At 52.7% G+C, this 14773-nt stretch overlaps 1 protein-coding gene across 1 annotated transcript in view; it reads left to right on the top strand.

The window, feature by feature from the left end:
* Positions 1-12444: 12444 nt before the first annotated feature.
* The window catches only part of LOC149431250 (matrix metalloproteinase-21-like), a 61152-nt gene continuing 58823 nt past the window's right edge, over positions 12445-14773 (top strand). The window contains exon 1 of the mRNA XM_089665755.1: positions 12445-12725. The gene's annotated coding sequence lies outside the window, so the exon portion shown is untranslated. The remainder of the gene's footprint in view (positions 12726-14773) is intronic.

Below are 14773 nucleotides of genomic sequence, written 5' to 3' on the forward strand. Positions count from 1 at the left end.
TAAAAAGGAAAGGCTTGATCTTCATGAAGAGGCATTTCCTGTCCCATTTTGTCTGGGGCCCATAGATGTTAATCAGGCGCAGGTCCTGCCCCCCCATGGAGACGTCTAAGACCATGCATCTCCCCATTTCTACCTCAATAATCCGCCGACAGGTTACCATGCCGGAAAAAAGTACCGCAACTCCAGTGTAAGGCTCGGCCGCAAGAGACCAGAAGGAGGGGCCGCGCCTCCACTCCTTCTTCGCCATATGAACATCCCCCAAACTGGACAACCTGGTCTCCTGCAAAAAGAAAATGTCAGCATCAAACCTGCTGAGCAAAAATAAGGCCATGTTACGAGCGCTTACTGATTTTATGCTGGCGACATTAATGGTCGCCACCTTCAAAGGAGTGGGAACCGCCATCAGGATGATCGAGGTACCCGTTTCTTAGCCTGCTTACCCCCCTCCCTACTTGGAGACCCTACACGCTTCATAGTCCTCTGTGTTTCCTCCTCCATGGAAACCAGAGACTCATCCCCTGAAGATCCCTCATCCTCCACCTCAGATAACACTTCAAACGTGTTTGACACCTCCACCCTCCCAGGGTCAGGTACAGGCACATCCTTCTTCCGCTTCTTCTTCCCAGACTTCCTTTTTGCCTCCAACCACTCCATATCATCATTTGATAAACCGGCCCGCAAAGCCCCCTCCCCTTCCCTTCCACCATCACCTGACATCATCCACCCCACTCTCTCCACTCACCACAGCAGTCCCCCCAACCTTCACCCCAACACCCCCACCATCATTCACTCCACCCCCCAGCGCCTCACGCGCTCTGACCCTCTGACGCCGGGGAGGGGGGGTCGGTGCAACCATACACATTGGTCCAGTTCCCTCCACAGCCCCCACTACCTCTGGGGAAACTGACACAGGAGGATCAGACACAACATCCACGGACACTGACTCAGGGGGCACAACACAAGGAGATGACACATTAGAGGGACCATCAGACACTGGGACCACAGGGACAGAGACATTGGGGACCCCTGGCACAGCCTCCCTCTCCTCTGCCTCCTCCATGTCCAGACGAAAAAACTCTTCCACCAAAGCTGACTGGTTGTGCATGGCCTCAGGGCACCGGTTGTACGAATGGCCAACCTTATCACACAGATTGCACCTGATGATATTACAATCCTTAGCCAGGTGCCCCAGATCCTGACATAGGGAGCACTTCATCTCTGGACATGAGGGGGCCAAGTGACCCCGAGAACCAGATGTCCCAGATCCTGACATAGGGAGCACTTCATCTCTGGACATGAGGGGGCCAAGTGACCCCGAGAACCAGATGCCCCAGATCCTGACATAGAGAGCACTTCATCTCTGGACATGAGGAGGCCAAGTGACCCCGAGAACCGCACTTATTGCAGAGCTTGGGCTGTCCAGGGTAGAACACCACAATCCTGTCCTTCCCAATGAAGGCTGAGGAGGGCAGATGCTGGACCACATTCCCACACACATACAACCTCATCTCCACCGACCACCCACCAGTCCATATCCCTCTCTCATCCACAATCTTCTTCAGGAGTGCAAGTAGCTCCCCAAACCTCCTCAGCCAGACAGCCAAGTCAGTCGAAGGAATGGACTCATTCCGTACTAGAATGGTGACCGTCTTCACTAGAGGTTGGCGTGAGACAACCTTTGGGACGAGTCCCCTCCACTCCGGCAGACCCCCATACATGTGTTCATACTTCTCCCAGAATATATCCAGAGACTCGGGGCGCACAAAGGACAGATCATATTCATAGGATCCTACAGGGCTGATCAAGGCGAAGATGTCATCCGCCCTAAACCCCATCTCCAAAATCCTGTCCACCACCGACATCCTGACCGGGGGAGCACCCCCACCTTCCCATCTGAGCTGCACCAAATTCCTCCTCCTGAAGGACAGGGGTGCAGATGGCAGACCTGCAGCAGACCTCCCCCCAGCGCTGACAACATGATGTGACCCCCTCCTCCCAGCCAGAGCCCCAGCATAGGTCTTATTTGCAGCATTAGATGTAGTGGACCTTAAAGCTGCACCCCGCCCATTGGTTGCAGGAACCTCAGAGCCCCCGCTCTGCAGACCACCATCAGAGGCAGCAGCAGTCCCTCCATCCACCAACACACAGGCATTCCCCTTTCCAGCATTGCAAGCACTCTTATCATCCATATGTTTCCTTTCACTCGTGGCACTACTGCTCCCAGCAGACCCACTCACACCAGATGCTCCTGTCTCCCCCTCCCCCAACATACTCCTCTTAGGCAAAAGCCTTCCACTCCTGGTCACTCTCCCCTGGGTTTCAGCAACACCTTTCAGAGTGCTGCTGACAATTTCCCTCCCACCATTTTCTGCTGCATTTGCAGCCATCAGCAGGGATTGTCCAGCAAGTGTGTCAGATCCCTCCTTTACCTTCCCCCCAGCAGAGTCCACAGTCACAGGGTTCCTGGTATCAGAGTCCACAGTCACAGGGTTCCTGGTATCAGAGTCCTCAGTCCCAGCAGAGTGCAGTCCTGCAGGCACAGCAGCCATCTTCCCTGCAGAGCTCTGTGCACACACAGGAGGATTTCCCTCCAAAACACTGCAGTGCACATGGCTGTCCACACTGGAGTCCAAAATGGCACTTTTAATAAAGCGTGGCTTTTCTGTTTTTTTCTCCTTTACAGGACCAGGTACAGAGTCCTCATCGTCATCCTCATCCTCAGAGTCCTCAGAAAAGCGGAAAGTTCTTCCAATTAGGGAAGACTCCAATTTCTCAATGTATTTTAGCAGCCCTCCGCCATATTCCTCTACCTCCTGTGCTGATCCTCCAGCTTGCTGTGGAGGGAGGGGGGCAGAGGCTGACATTTCCTCCAGGGAAGCAGATCCTGAGGTGGATGGGATAGCAGGGGCAGCATCCAGGACCCCCTCCTCACTCTCCACCCGTACTGCCACCGCCGATGCTGGATCCTTACCGGAGTCTCCCTTCATCTTCCTGAACCTTTCCTCATTCCGGAACTTTTCTCTGAAAGCTCCGCTCTTCTCCTTCAGCGTCTTTACCAGATTCTGCTGCTTCTTGATGGCGACCTCCAGACCCTTCATCTCCGGCTTCATACTCTGCCTCTTGCTGCTCCATGACGTCCTCCAAACCCTTCATCTCCGGCTTCATACTCTGCCTCTTGCTGCTCCATGACTTGTCATGGAGAACTTTCTTCTTCTTGTAGTCAGTTTTCAGACTCACCAACTTTTCCTCCTCCTTTGCGATTCTCACCAGATAATCAGCAACCCGCTCTCTGAAGACAGGGAGGGATTCCCCACTTTTAGGGCCACAGCCAAGGTCTTCAGGTGCTGGTAAAGTATGGGAAGGCAAGCTGGGTCCCTCAGGGGGAGCATGGTCTGAGCCTAGCCCAGAAGAGGCCATGTTTCTGGGGCCAGGCGAGCAGGCCTGGCCCCCTAGTGCCTGGAGAGGGAGAGCACCTGCAGCACAACCTCTCTGGTGCAGAGTGGAAGCTCCTCTGGTACAGAGACTGATGGGACCGTGGGGGAGGGGACATTAGAGTGTAAGCTCCTCTGGTACACAGACTGATGGGACTGTGGGGAAGGGGACATTAGAGTGTAAGCTCCTCTGGTACACAGAGTGATGGGACTGTGGGGGAGGGGACATTAGAGTGTAAGCTCCTCTGTACAGAGACTGATGTGACTGTGGGGGAGGGGGGACATTAGAGCGTAAGCTCCTCTGTACAGAGACTGATGGGACTGTAGGGGAGGGAACATTAGAGTGTAAGCTCCTCTGGAACAGAGACTGATGGGACTGCGGGGGAGGGGACATTAGAGCGTAAGCTCCTCTCTACAGAGACTGATGGGACTGTGGGGGAGGGGACATTAGAGTGTAAGCTCCTCTGTACAGAGACTGATGCACTAAATGGGCTACAGTGAGACAACCCCCAAAACAGGAATGGTTTCCCAGGTGGAGGCCACTGACATTTTTTCCCTCCGCATCTTTTTTGACTGTTTTTCAATGGTTTTGCATTTGGCTCGGGTCAGTGTCACTACTGGTAGCATGAGGCCATACCTGGACCCTACAGAGGTTGTACAGGCAGCCCAACTCCTCCAGGATGGATCAATACCTGCCATTACCAGAAGGTTTATTGTTCTCTTAGCACAGTCTCAAGAGCACGGAGGAGATTCCAGGAGACAAGAGCATGGAGGAGATTCCGGGAGACGAGAGCACGGAGGAGATTCCGGGAGACGAGAGCACGGAGGAGATTCCGGGAGACGAGAGCACGGAGGAGATTCCGGGAGACCAGCGCACGGAGGAGATTCCAGGAGACGAGCGCACGGAGGAGATTCCAGGAGACGAGAGCACGGAGGAGGTTCCAGGAGACAGGCAGTTCCTCTAGGAGGGCTGGACAGGGCCGTAGAAGGTCCTTAACCCATCAGCAGGACCGGTATCTGCTCCTTTGTGCAAAGAGGAAGAGGATGAGCCCTGCCAGAGCCCTACAAAATGACCTCCAGCAGGCCACTGGTGTGAATGTCTCTGACCAAACAATCAGAAACAGACTTCATGAGGGTGGCCTGAGGGCCCGACGTCCTCTAGTGGCCCTGTGCTCACTGCCCGGCACCATAGAGCTGGATTGGCATTGGCCACTGAACCCCAGAATTGGCAGGTCCACCACTGGCTCCCTGTGCTTTTCACAGATGAGAGCAGGTTCCCCCTGAGCACATGTGACAGACGTGAAAGGGTCTGGAGAAGCCGTGGAGAACGTTCTGCTACCTGGAACATGGTTCAGCATGACCGTTGTGGTGGTGGGTCAGTGATGGACTGGGGAGGCATATCCATGGAGGGACACACAGACCTCTACAGGCTAGACAATGGCACCCTGACTGCCATTAGGTATAGGCATGAAATCCTTGGACCCATTGTCAGACCCTACGCTGGTGCAGTGGGTCCTGGGTTCCTCCTGGTGCAGTGGGTCCTGGGTTCCTCCTTGTGCAGTGGGTCCTGGGTTCCTCCTGGTGCAGTGGGTCCTGGGTTCCTCCTGGTGCAATGGGTCCTGGGTTCCTCCTGGTGCAGTGGGTCCTGGGTTCCTCCTGGTGCAGTGGGTCCTGGGTTCCTCCTGGTGCAGTGGGTCCTGGGTTCCTCCTGGTGCAGTGGGTCCTGGGCTCCTTCTGGTGCAGCGGGTCCTGGGTTCCTCCTGGTACACGACAATGCCAGGTCTCATGTGGGGAGAGTATGGAGGCAGTTCCTGGAGGATGAAGGAATTGATACCATTGAATGCTCACCTGACCTAAATCCAATAGAACACCTCTGGGATGTCATGTTGTGGTCCATCCGACACTTCCAGGTTGCACCTCAGACTGTCCAGGAGCTCAGTGACACCCTGGTCCAGATCTGGGAGGAAATCCCCCAGGACACCATTTGTGGTCTCAATAGTAGCCTCCCCCGACGTTGTCAGGCATGCATACAAGCACGTGGGGGCCACACAGACTACTGTGGACCATTCTGAGTTGCTGCAATGACATTTCAGCCAAATGGACTCGCCTGCTGCATCATTCCTTCACTTTGATTTTCGGGGTGTCTCTGAATTCAGTCCTCTGTAGGTCGATCATTTTCATTTCCATCAAACGATGGGGCGTCCTTACGTTCCTCACCCATCCCCCGTCCATGTCAGGATAGAGATCCAGCAGGAGATTCCTCCCCATTGAGGTCTGATGGGTTCTCAGAGTCTTCCTTCCATTGTTGGAGCCGTGTGTTATTATATAGGATTTACTGTATATATCGCCGACAGTCTGCGCAGGGCTGTACAATATAAGGGGGGCGGTACAATTACAATACATTTCAGTACAGAGGGAATAGGAGGACCCGGCCCATGGAGTTTACAATCTAAAGGGTATAATAGATTAAAAGGCTGGAAAACTGCAAAATCCCGACTAGGAGGGGGGGGGGGGGGCGGAGCTACAAAAAGACTGAAAGTGAATATAAGAAGCTCCTTCTACAAACTTCGAGGGTGAATGATAGAGGTCAGGGGGGTCTTTGATAACCGTGCCATCCAGCCTAGATGAGGAGGCACAAGCCACTTTTTGTAAATAGAGCTCCAGCCCTCAGCAATGGGTAGGCTAGCATTGGCCAGTGGCCCCAGTTTATTGGCAGTGCCAACAGACCTAAATGAGCACACATAAGCCTCCAGGAACTGTGGTTATACAAGCCACCAAGAGTCTTTCTAAAAACATAAGGTCATGGGTGGCTGAGAATTTGGCCACATTTCTTGGCAGTATCACTATAACGATCAGCCATGAGCCTCCTCCATGTGCTGGCCAAGTGTCTGCAGTGCACACCTATACCCTAATCAAGAATGGTTAGACTGAATGCTGGGAGGTCTTTGCTTGGTCAACACGCTGTGTTGTCTATCTGACCGGCTGCCTTATGTTTGTCTTGCTTTCTGGATCTTGGTCCTCAAGCTTCTGTCTGCTGCTGGTCACTTGGCTGTCTGATCACTTTTCTGTCCTTTCCATTTGGTACTCTGCCCGGTTGTCCTTTATTGCTCCCATTACTTGCCTGGAACCTGAACATCAGCCTATTGACTCTACGACTGTCCGACAATTTGTCTGAGATTTCCCATCAAAGAGGGTCTACTGAAGCCAACAGGCCTGACTGCAGACAGAAGTCACAGGAAGAGTATGGGTGGTGTAGGAGGACAGGCTCATGGGATAAAGCTCCCAGGAACAGTCCAAGCAGTTTTTCCTGATTTTTTTTATTCATGGCAAGCAGTTTCTATGCAGGAGGGCTTCCTAGAACGATATAAAAAACAACAAACATCTGCTCAGGTCATCTCCTGCCTATCAGTGCTGGGGTCCCCCCACACAAACATGGCAGTGTACGTTATCAGTGATAGGGTCCCCCCACACAAACATGGCGGTGTACGTTATCAGTGATAGGGGCCCCCCACACAAACATGGCGGTGTACGTTATCAGTGATAGGGGCCCCCCACACAAACATGGCGGTGTACGTTATCAGTGATAGGGGCCCCCCACACAAACATGGCGGTGTACGTTATCAGTGATAAGCGGATTAGGTGGTTGGTGATCTGCTGAGTTCTTCTCCTGGTAGTTGGAAACTTGCCGGGATGTAAATCAGCAGAATAGACAGGAATATTTCATTCATTATATAATCGAGTAAATAGGACTCGTGACCTTCATATCTCGGGTGCCGTACATTCCCGCCCTGTATTGTCATGTGATGATGTGTAATTACCACCGACAGGCGCTCACAGTAATAATGGTAATAATGACGTTTTCAGTAACACGTTGGCGATGGATCAGTCTGGATCGTGTTATGATCACTCATCGGATTCATCTGTTGGAAGGAGTGACCCCATATCTTCTCCTTCTTTCATCTCCTTCTGCAGATTATAACATAAAGCTGCTATCTCTCCTTCATCCTCCATCCAGACCACCATCTTGGAGGTCTGTAGGGGAACCAAAGACCATTAACCCTTCAATTCCTGGATCACATGACCTGGGAGGGTGCCTTGTCTTTCCATTGAGGGCCACCAGATCCCTGACGTTTTTCCCACATTGGCAAGTACGTAGAATGAGGGTGAGGTCCTCACCCACGCTGCCCTTTTCACACCTGATTTACAGCGCGGCGTCTCGTGTTACTCACCTCGGAGGTGTGTCTGGAGAACATCGGAATCTCCAGCATAAACATCCAGTGGCATGTTCTATTTTAGGAGGAAGAAGTTTGTTATTGTGCTTCCTTCACAGAATTTCCTGGAGATATTCCGGGGATATCCTTCTAGAACCACCAGCTGCCATATAGATAATAGGATGTTTGCGCTCATCGTAATAATCCTTTTCTTCGAATTCATTGAGGGACACGGGAAGACTTAAACCTTCAGGCTATACTGCCGCCTACAGGAAATTGGACACTGGCAAACAAAAAAAAAAACTGTAGGCCAGCCCAGGATAACCCTGCCTACTACCAGCATGCAAAGCAGAACCTAGAGCATGATCATAAAGCCAAATAGTGGTCCAGTGTCCTCAATGGACTCCAAGAAATAGATTTTACTGTGAGTACATCAATTCTGTTTTCCTCATTCACTGAGGGACACATGAAAACTTAAACCTTCTGGAAGTTCAAAAGTAGTCCAACTCTGAGGTGGACAACAGCAACCAATGCTAACACAGCCAAGAAAACAACAAAGAACTGGGGACAGCATGCAGCTAAAAAAGTTGCCTGAAGGACCTTACACCCAAAGCTGGCATCAGACAAGGCCTGAACACCTACGTGGTAAAACTTAGGGAAGGTGTGAACAGAAGACCGGGTGGCAGCCTTGCAATTCAGGCAAACAGCAGCCTGATGGCGGAAAATCTAATAGGCACTCACAGACCTAGTAGAATGTGCCTTGACAAGGAAGGGTGGAATCCAATCCTTGAGACTGAAAGATTAGAGACTGGTCTGTCTGAGCCACCAATGGTAGAACGAAAGGCTGGTGCACCTGTAGGCAAATGGTAGTGTCCCCTTTTAGGTGTCTCCTCCCCTTGGCTGGAAGAATAGGCAGGTCCTAGGAGGGAGTAGGGCAGTTTGGGGAGGAAGAGGAAGAGGCAACCTCGTCTGCTGTTTTCCTGCTCCCCCCCCCATGGGAGAGGAAAGGGAGACCTGGGGCTCCCTGCCCGAGTTTTAGGAGAGAGCCAGGGAGCTGGTGTATCCCTCTGTTTCCCCCATCCTGGGTCAGGAAGAACATAGACCCATCTACTGTAGGGACAATGAAGCCATGTATAGATTGAGATTTTCAGTAAAAGGATGTTAACCACATCCAGCCTTTTAGTGCCTTTATTCGGTAAGAATGCTGCTCTGAGGAGTGAGTTCCGCTGGTGTCCCCTGGCTGTTGGACCTGTAGAAGGTGCCCAGTGTCTGGAACCCCTGGGAGTAAAGGAGATGAAGCCCACAGCCAGGAAGGTGGATTGGGGGTTGGTTTACGGCCACCACTCATAGATTGGGGGTGAGTTCTGTATTGCTTAGAATGTCAGTGTTATGTTGGTGGTCGGCTCAGCTGCTCGCTTAGGCCACACACAAGGCAGCCCACCACCCGGCAACACACCCCTACGGGTTCATGAGCAATAATGACAAGTCAGTCTATATGTGAATGAAGGAGTAGTTGACAGATGGGCCACCACAGCCCGAACTCCATCCATGCACTGAAGGGAAATCCACTTCTGGTGAACTGGGGTAAAGGGATGGATAAAAGATATCCTGATTAAGATGAAAGGCCTAAAAAGTACCCTAGGAAGGAAGGCAGTTCTGGACCTCAACATCACCTTGTCCTTGTATCAGACCAAAAGCAGTTCTTACAGGATAAGGCCACCAGCATTCTTCGGCTGTTTCCAATCTACATATAGGATGCCCCAATACAGTGAGGAAAGGCATCATTTTTGGTGGTCTTAGGCGCTTTAAAGTACACCAGACTAGGACCGACATTGGTGTAAGCAGTGGGCTACTCCTCGAACTTCAATGTGCTGTACATCAGGTCAATCAGAGCTGAAATGGTCTCCTACAGTTTTGGGGTGATGGAAGAACACTGTAAACCCTGGCAGCATGTTTATCCAGTAGGGACTGTAGAGACTCAACACTAGACAGAGTCTCAGAAGCTGATGGCTAACAGACCACCAATGCCCCAGGTAGATCTAATACCGAACTCTGTAGGGTAAGGCATGAAAGAGCCCTTGTGGCTTCTGTATTAAGTTTCAACAACTAAATGGGCAAAAAGTCAAACATGACTGAAGTAAAAACCTCCTTGGACAAGCAGAAGAGGCAGCCATGGCCAAGACTGCCAAGACTGCGAAGATGGCTCATACTCCCGGACCAGAGGGCAAGAAGATTCCAGACTGTAGATGTCAGGCAGATAAGCAGAAGTGCTACAAGTGTCACCAGAGCTGCTGGTAGAGTCTGAGACAGTCTGGAAGCAGATATGTTGCAACCATGTGGCAGTGAAGCAATGTAACTAATGGTTTCATTCAAGGCCTCAGATACCTCAGATCGCTTTAAAAAGTCCTGGATTCTTTCTTGGATACACAGAATATAACTGGATAGAACATTTATAGGGAAAGGTGATCCAGGGAATATCCGGTTGCCTCTCGAGGGGATCAGGAAGGATTTTTTTCCCCTGCAGGAGTAAATTGGATCATTCTTTGCCTTCCTCTGGATCAACTGTGGGTGTAGGATTATTAACTTTTTTTTTATGGTTGCACTGGATGGACTTTTGTCTTTTTTAAGCCAAACTAACTATGTAACCTATAAAACCCAACCGTTGGTAGTAGGTGAAGGTTGGATTGCTGAAGGTGACCATGCCACTGTAGCTGGGCAGTAGGAACGGAACAAATATTGGACTTCGATGCGGCTCTTGACAAAGCAGGAAGTTACTTTCTCAATGCTGCTTGGGAAAGAGAGTGAAGAGCAACAGTCCACCCAGCAGATGACATCCGTGCTAGATCCTTAGCATTAACCCCCATCACTGGATTTATGTCCATTCAGGTCACAAGCTTCAATAAGGAACATAATACCTTCATCCAAATCCAATTCCATCTGGACTTTTGTAACCCTCTGCTTCACCACATTCCACAAAGGAACATCTGATATCCAACCCATTCTCCCAAACTGGGCTATTGTAACCCCCATTCGGCCATTATACACATCTGTCATGTCCATCCCTTCCTCACACATACATTCACCAAAACCATAGAACAAGCTCTTATCACCTTACCTATTGTAACCAATACCCCCACTAAGGAACATTTATGACATCCATTCTTTCTGCATGGAATCATCTCCCTCCTGGACTACGTTACCCTGTCCTCAGCCCCTTTCTCATATATGAGGTTCTCCTAACTCCCACCTGGACTACTATAACCCTGCCATCAATCCCATTATCATATAGGAGGTTCTCCTGATCTCCCACCTGGACTACGTTACCCTGCCATCAATCCCTTTCTCATATATGAGGTTCTCCTCATCTCCCACCTGGCCTACTATAACCCTTTCCTCAGCCCCTTTCTCATATATGAGGGTCTCCTCATCTCCCACCTGGACTACTATAACCCTTTCCTCAGCCCCTTTCTTATATATGAGGTTCTCCTCATCTCCCACCTGGACTACGTTAACCCTGCCATCAATCCCTTTCTCATATGAGGTTCTCCTCATATCCCACCCGGACTACTATAACCCTGTCCTCAGCGCCTTTCTCATATATGAGGTTCTCCTCATCTCCCACCTGGACTACTATAACCCTTTCCTCAGCCCCTTTCTCATATATGAGGTTCTCCTCATCTCCCACCTGGCCTACTATAACCCTTTCCTCAGCCCCTTTCTTATATATGAGGTTCTCCTCATCTCCCACCTGGACTACGTTAACCCTGCCATCAATCCCTTTCTCATATATGAGGTTCTCCTCATATCCCACCCGGACTACTATAACCCTTTCCTCAGCCCCTTTCTCATATATGAGGTTCTCCTCATCTCCCACCTGGCCTACTATAACCCTTTCCTCAGCCCCTTTCTTATATATGAGGTTCTCCTCATCTCCCACCTGGACTACGTTAACCCTGCCCTCGGCCCAGTCCTCATATATGAGGTTCTCCTCATATCCCACCTGGACTACTATAACCCTGCCCTCGGCCCAGTCCTCATATATGATGTTCTCCTCATATCCCACCTGGACTACTATAACCCTGCCCTCGGCCCAGTCCTCATATATGAGGTTCTCCTCATATCCCACCTGGACTACTATAACCCTGCCCTCGGCCCAGTCCTCATATATGAGGTTCTCCTCATATCCCACCTGGACTACTATAACCCTGCCCTCGGCCCAGTCCTCATATATGAGGTTCTCCTCATCTCCCACCTGGACTACTATAACCCTTCCCTCGGCCCAGTCCTCATATATGACATTCTTCTCCACTTTCATGTAAACTTCTGTAAGGGTGCCCTCGGCCCAGTCCTCATATATGAGGTTCTCCTCATCTCCCACCTGGACTACCCTGGGTGCCCTCGGCCCAGTTCCTATTTAGGACCCTCTTCTCAACCCGTCTATAGTTATAGCCCCTCTGAGGTCTCGGGAGACGTTCTGGACCTGCTCATATCTGGTGGTCTTGTCCTGTATGAGGATAAAGTCTACAAAGGTATCAAGAGTTGAGTTCATACGCAAAATCCCAAATCTAAGAGAACCTGTCCTCACGTAGTGGGTGTGGTCAGGGCCTGAACGTTGCCTTGACATTGGAGGACATGGAGATGGTGAGATATCGCAGAATTCCTCTGTAAATGGGGCAGAAGAGACATTAAAGGACGATTTTCCCTCTTTGAAGAGAAGACATTGTGTTGTTGGCCGGATGTTTCTGCTGAACATTTCGATGATCTCCAGATGCCGCCGAGGTGAGTAACGCAGAACCCGCGCTGTAAATCCGGTATGAAAAGGGCAGCGTGGGTGAGAAGACGCCATCCTTCTACGTAATGCGGGGAAAGACGCGGCGTCAGCGAGACCCACCTGAGTCAGGTGATCTGGGAGTGAAAGTGTTAATGAGAGATAAGAAGATCCCAGATGATTGGACCAAGATCTCCGACCTCCTCCCTGGCACCACGTAAGAGACGATTTCCAGATGTGCCAAACCAGAGGAAAGAAGACTGCCCGAGACATACACGGCTCCGAGAGGGGGGCTACGAGACACCGCAGAGACAGGTGAGAGACTGCCGGGGGGCTACGAGACACCGCAGAGACAGGTGAGAGACTGCTGGGGGGCTACGAGACACCGTAGAGACAGGTGAGAGACTGCCGGGGGGCTACGAAACACCGCAGAGACAGGTGAGAGACTGCTGGGGGGGCTACGAGACACCGCAGAGACAGGTGAGAGACTGCTGGGGGGCTACGAGACACCGCAGAGACAAGTGAGAGACTGCTGGGGGGCTACGAGACACCGCAGAGACAGGTGAGAGACTGCTGGGGGGGCTACAAGACACCGCAGAGACAGGTGAGAGACTGCTGGGGGGCTACGAGACACCGCAGAGACAGGTGAGAGACTGCTGGGGGGCTACGAGACACCGCAGAGACAGGTGAGAGACTGCTGGGGGGCTACGAGACACCGCAGAGACAGGTGAGAGACTGCTGGGGGGCTACGAGACACCGCAGAGACAGGTGAGAGACTGCTGGGGGGCTACGAGACACCGCAGAGACAGGGCAGAGACTGCTGGGGGGGGCTACGAGACACCGCAGAGACAGGGCAGAGACTGCTGGGGGGGGCTACGAGACACCGCAGAGACAGGTGAGAGACTGCTGGGGGGGCTACGAGACACCGCAGAGACAGGTGAGAGACTGCTGGGGGGGCTACGAGACACCGCAGAGACAGGTGAGAGACTGCTGGGGGGGCTACGAGACACCGCAGAGACAGGTGAGAGACTGCTGGGGGGGCTACGAGACACCGCAGAGACAGGTGAGAGACTGCTGGGGGGCTACGAGACACCGCAGAGAAAGGTGAGAGACTGCTGGGGGGCTACGAGACACCGCAGAGACAGGTGAGAGACTGCTGGGGGGCTACGAGACACCGCAGAGACAGGTGAGAGACTGCTGGGGGGCTACGAGACACCGCAGAGACAGGTGAGAGACTGCTCGGGGGGGGCTACGAGACACCGCAGAGACAGGTGAGAGACTGCTGGGGGGGCTACGAGACACCGTAGAGAAAGGCGAGGGACTGCTGGGGGGCTACGAGACACCGCAGAGAAAGGTGAGGGACTGCTGGGGGGCTACAAGACACCGCAGAGACAGGTGAGAGACTGCTGGGGGCTACAAGACACCGCAGAGACAGGTGAGAGACTGCTGGGGGGCTACGAGACACCGCAGAGACAGGTGAGAGACTGCTGGGGGGGCTACGAGACACCGTAGAGAAAGGTGAGAGACTGCTGGGGGGCTACGAGACACCGCAGAGAAAGGTGAGGGACTGCTGGGGGGCTACGAGACACCGCAGAGAAAGGTGAGGGACTGCTGGGGGGCTACGAGACACCGCAGAGACAGGTGAGAGACTGCTGGGGGGCTACGAGACACCGCAGAGACAGGTGAGAGACTGCTGGGGGGCTACGAGACACCGCAGAGACAGGTGAGAGACTGCTGGGGGGGCTACGAGACACCGCAGAGACAGGTGAGAGACTGCTGGGGGGCTACGAGACACCGCAGAGACAGGTGAGACTGCTGGGGGGGCTACGAGACACCGCAGAGACAGGTGAGAGACTGCTGGGGGGCTACGAGACACCGCAGAGACAGGTGAGAGACTGCTGGGGGGGCTACGAGACACCGCAGAGACAGGTGAGAGACTGCTGGGGGGCTACGAGACACCACAGAGACAGGTGAGACTGCTGGGGGGGCTACGAGACACCGCAGAGACAGGTGAGAGACTGCTGGGGGGCTACGAGACACCGCAGAGACAGGGCAGAGACTGCTGGGGGGGGCTACGAGACACCGTAGAGAAAGGTGAGGGACTGCTGGGGGGCTACGAGACACCGCAGAGACAGGTGAGAGACTACTGGGGGACTACGAGACACCGCAGAGACAGGTGAGAGACTGCTGGGGGGGCTACGAGACACCGCAGAGACAGGTGAGAGACTGCTGGGGGGGCTACGAGACACCGCAGAGACAGGTGAGAGACTGCTGGGGGGGCTATGAGACACCGCAGAGACAGGTGAGACTGCTGGGGGGCTACGACCACCGCAGAGACAGGTGAGAGACTGCTGGGGGGCTAC

This window comes from Staurois parvus, unplaced genomic scaffold (genome assembly GCF_062004578.1).
Source record: "Staurois parvus isolate SC_StPar_1 unplaced genomic scaffold, SC_StPar_1.0 ptg002327l, whole genome shotgun sequence".
In the NCBI taxonomy this organism is placed as follows: Eukaryota; Metazoa; Chordata; class Amphibia; order Anura; family Ranidae; genus Staurois; species Staurois parvus.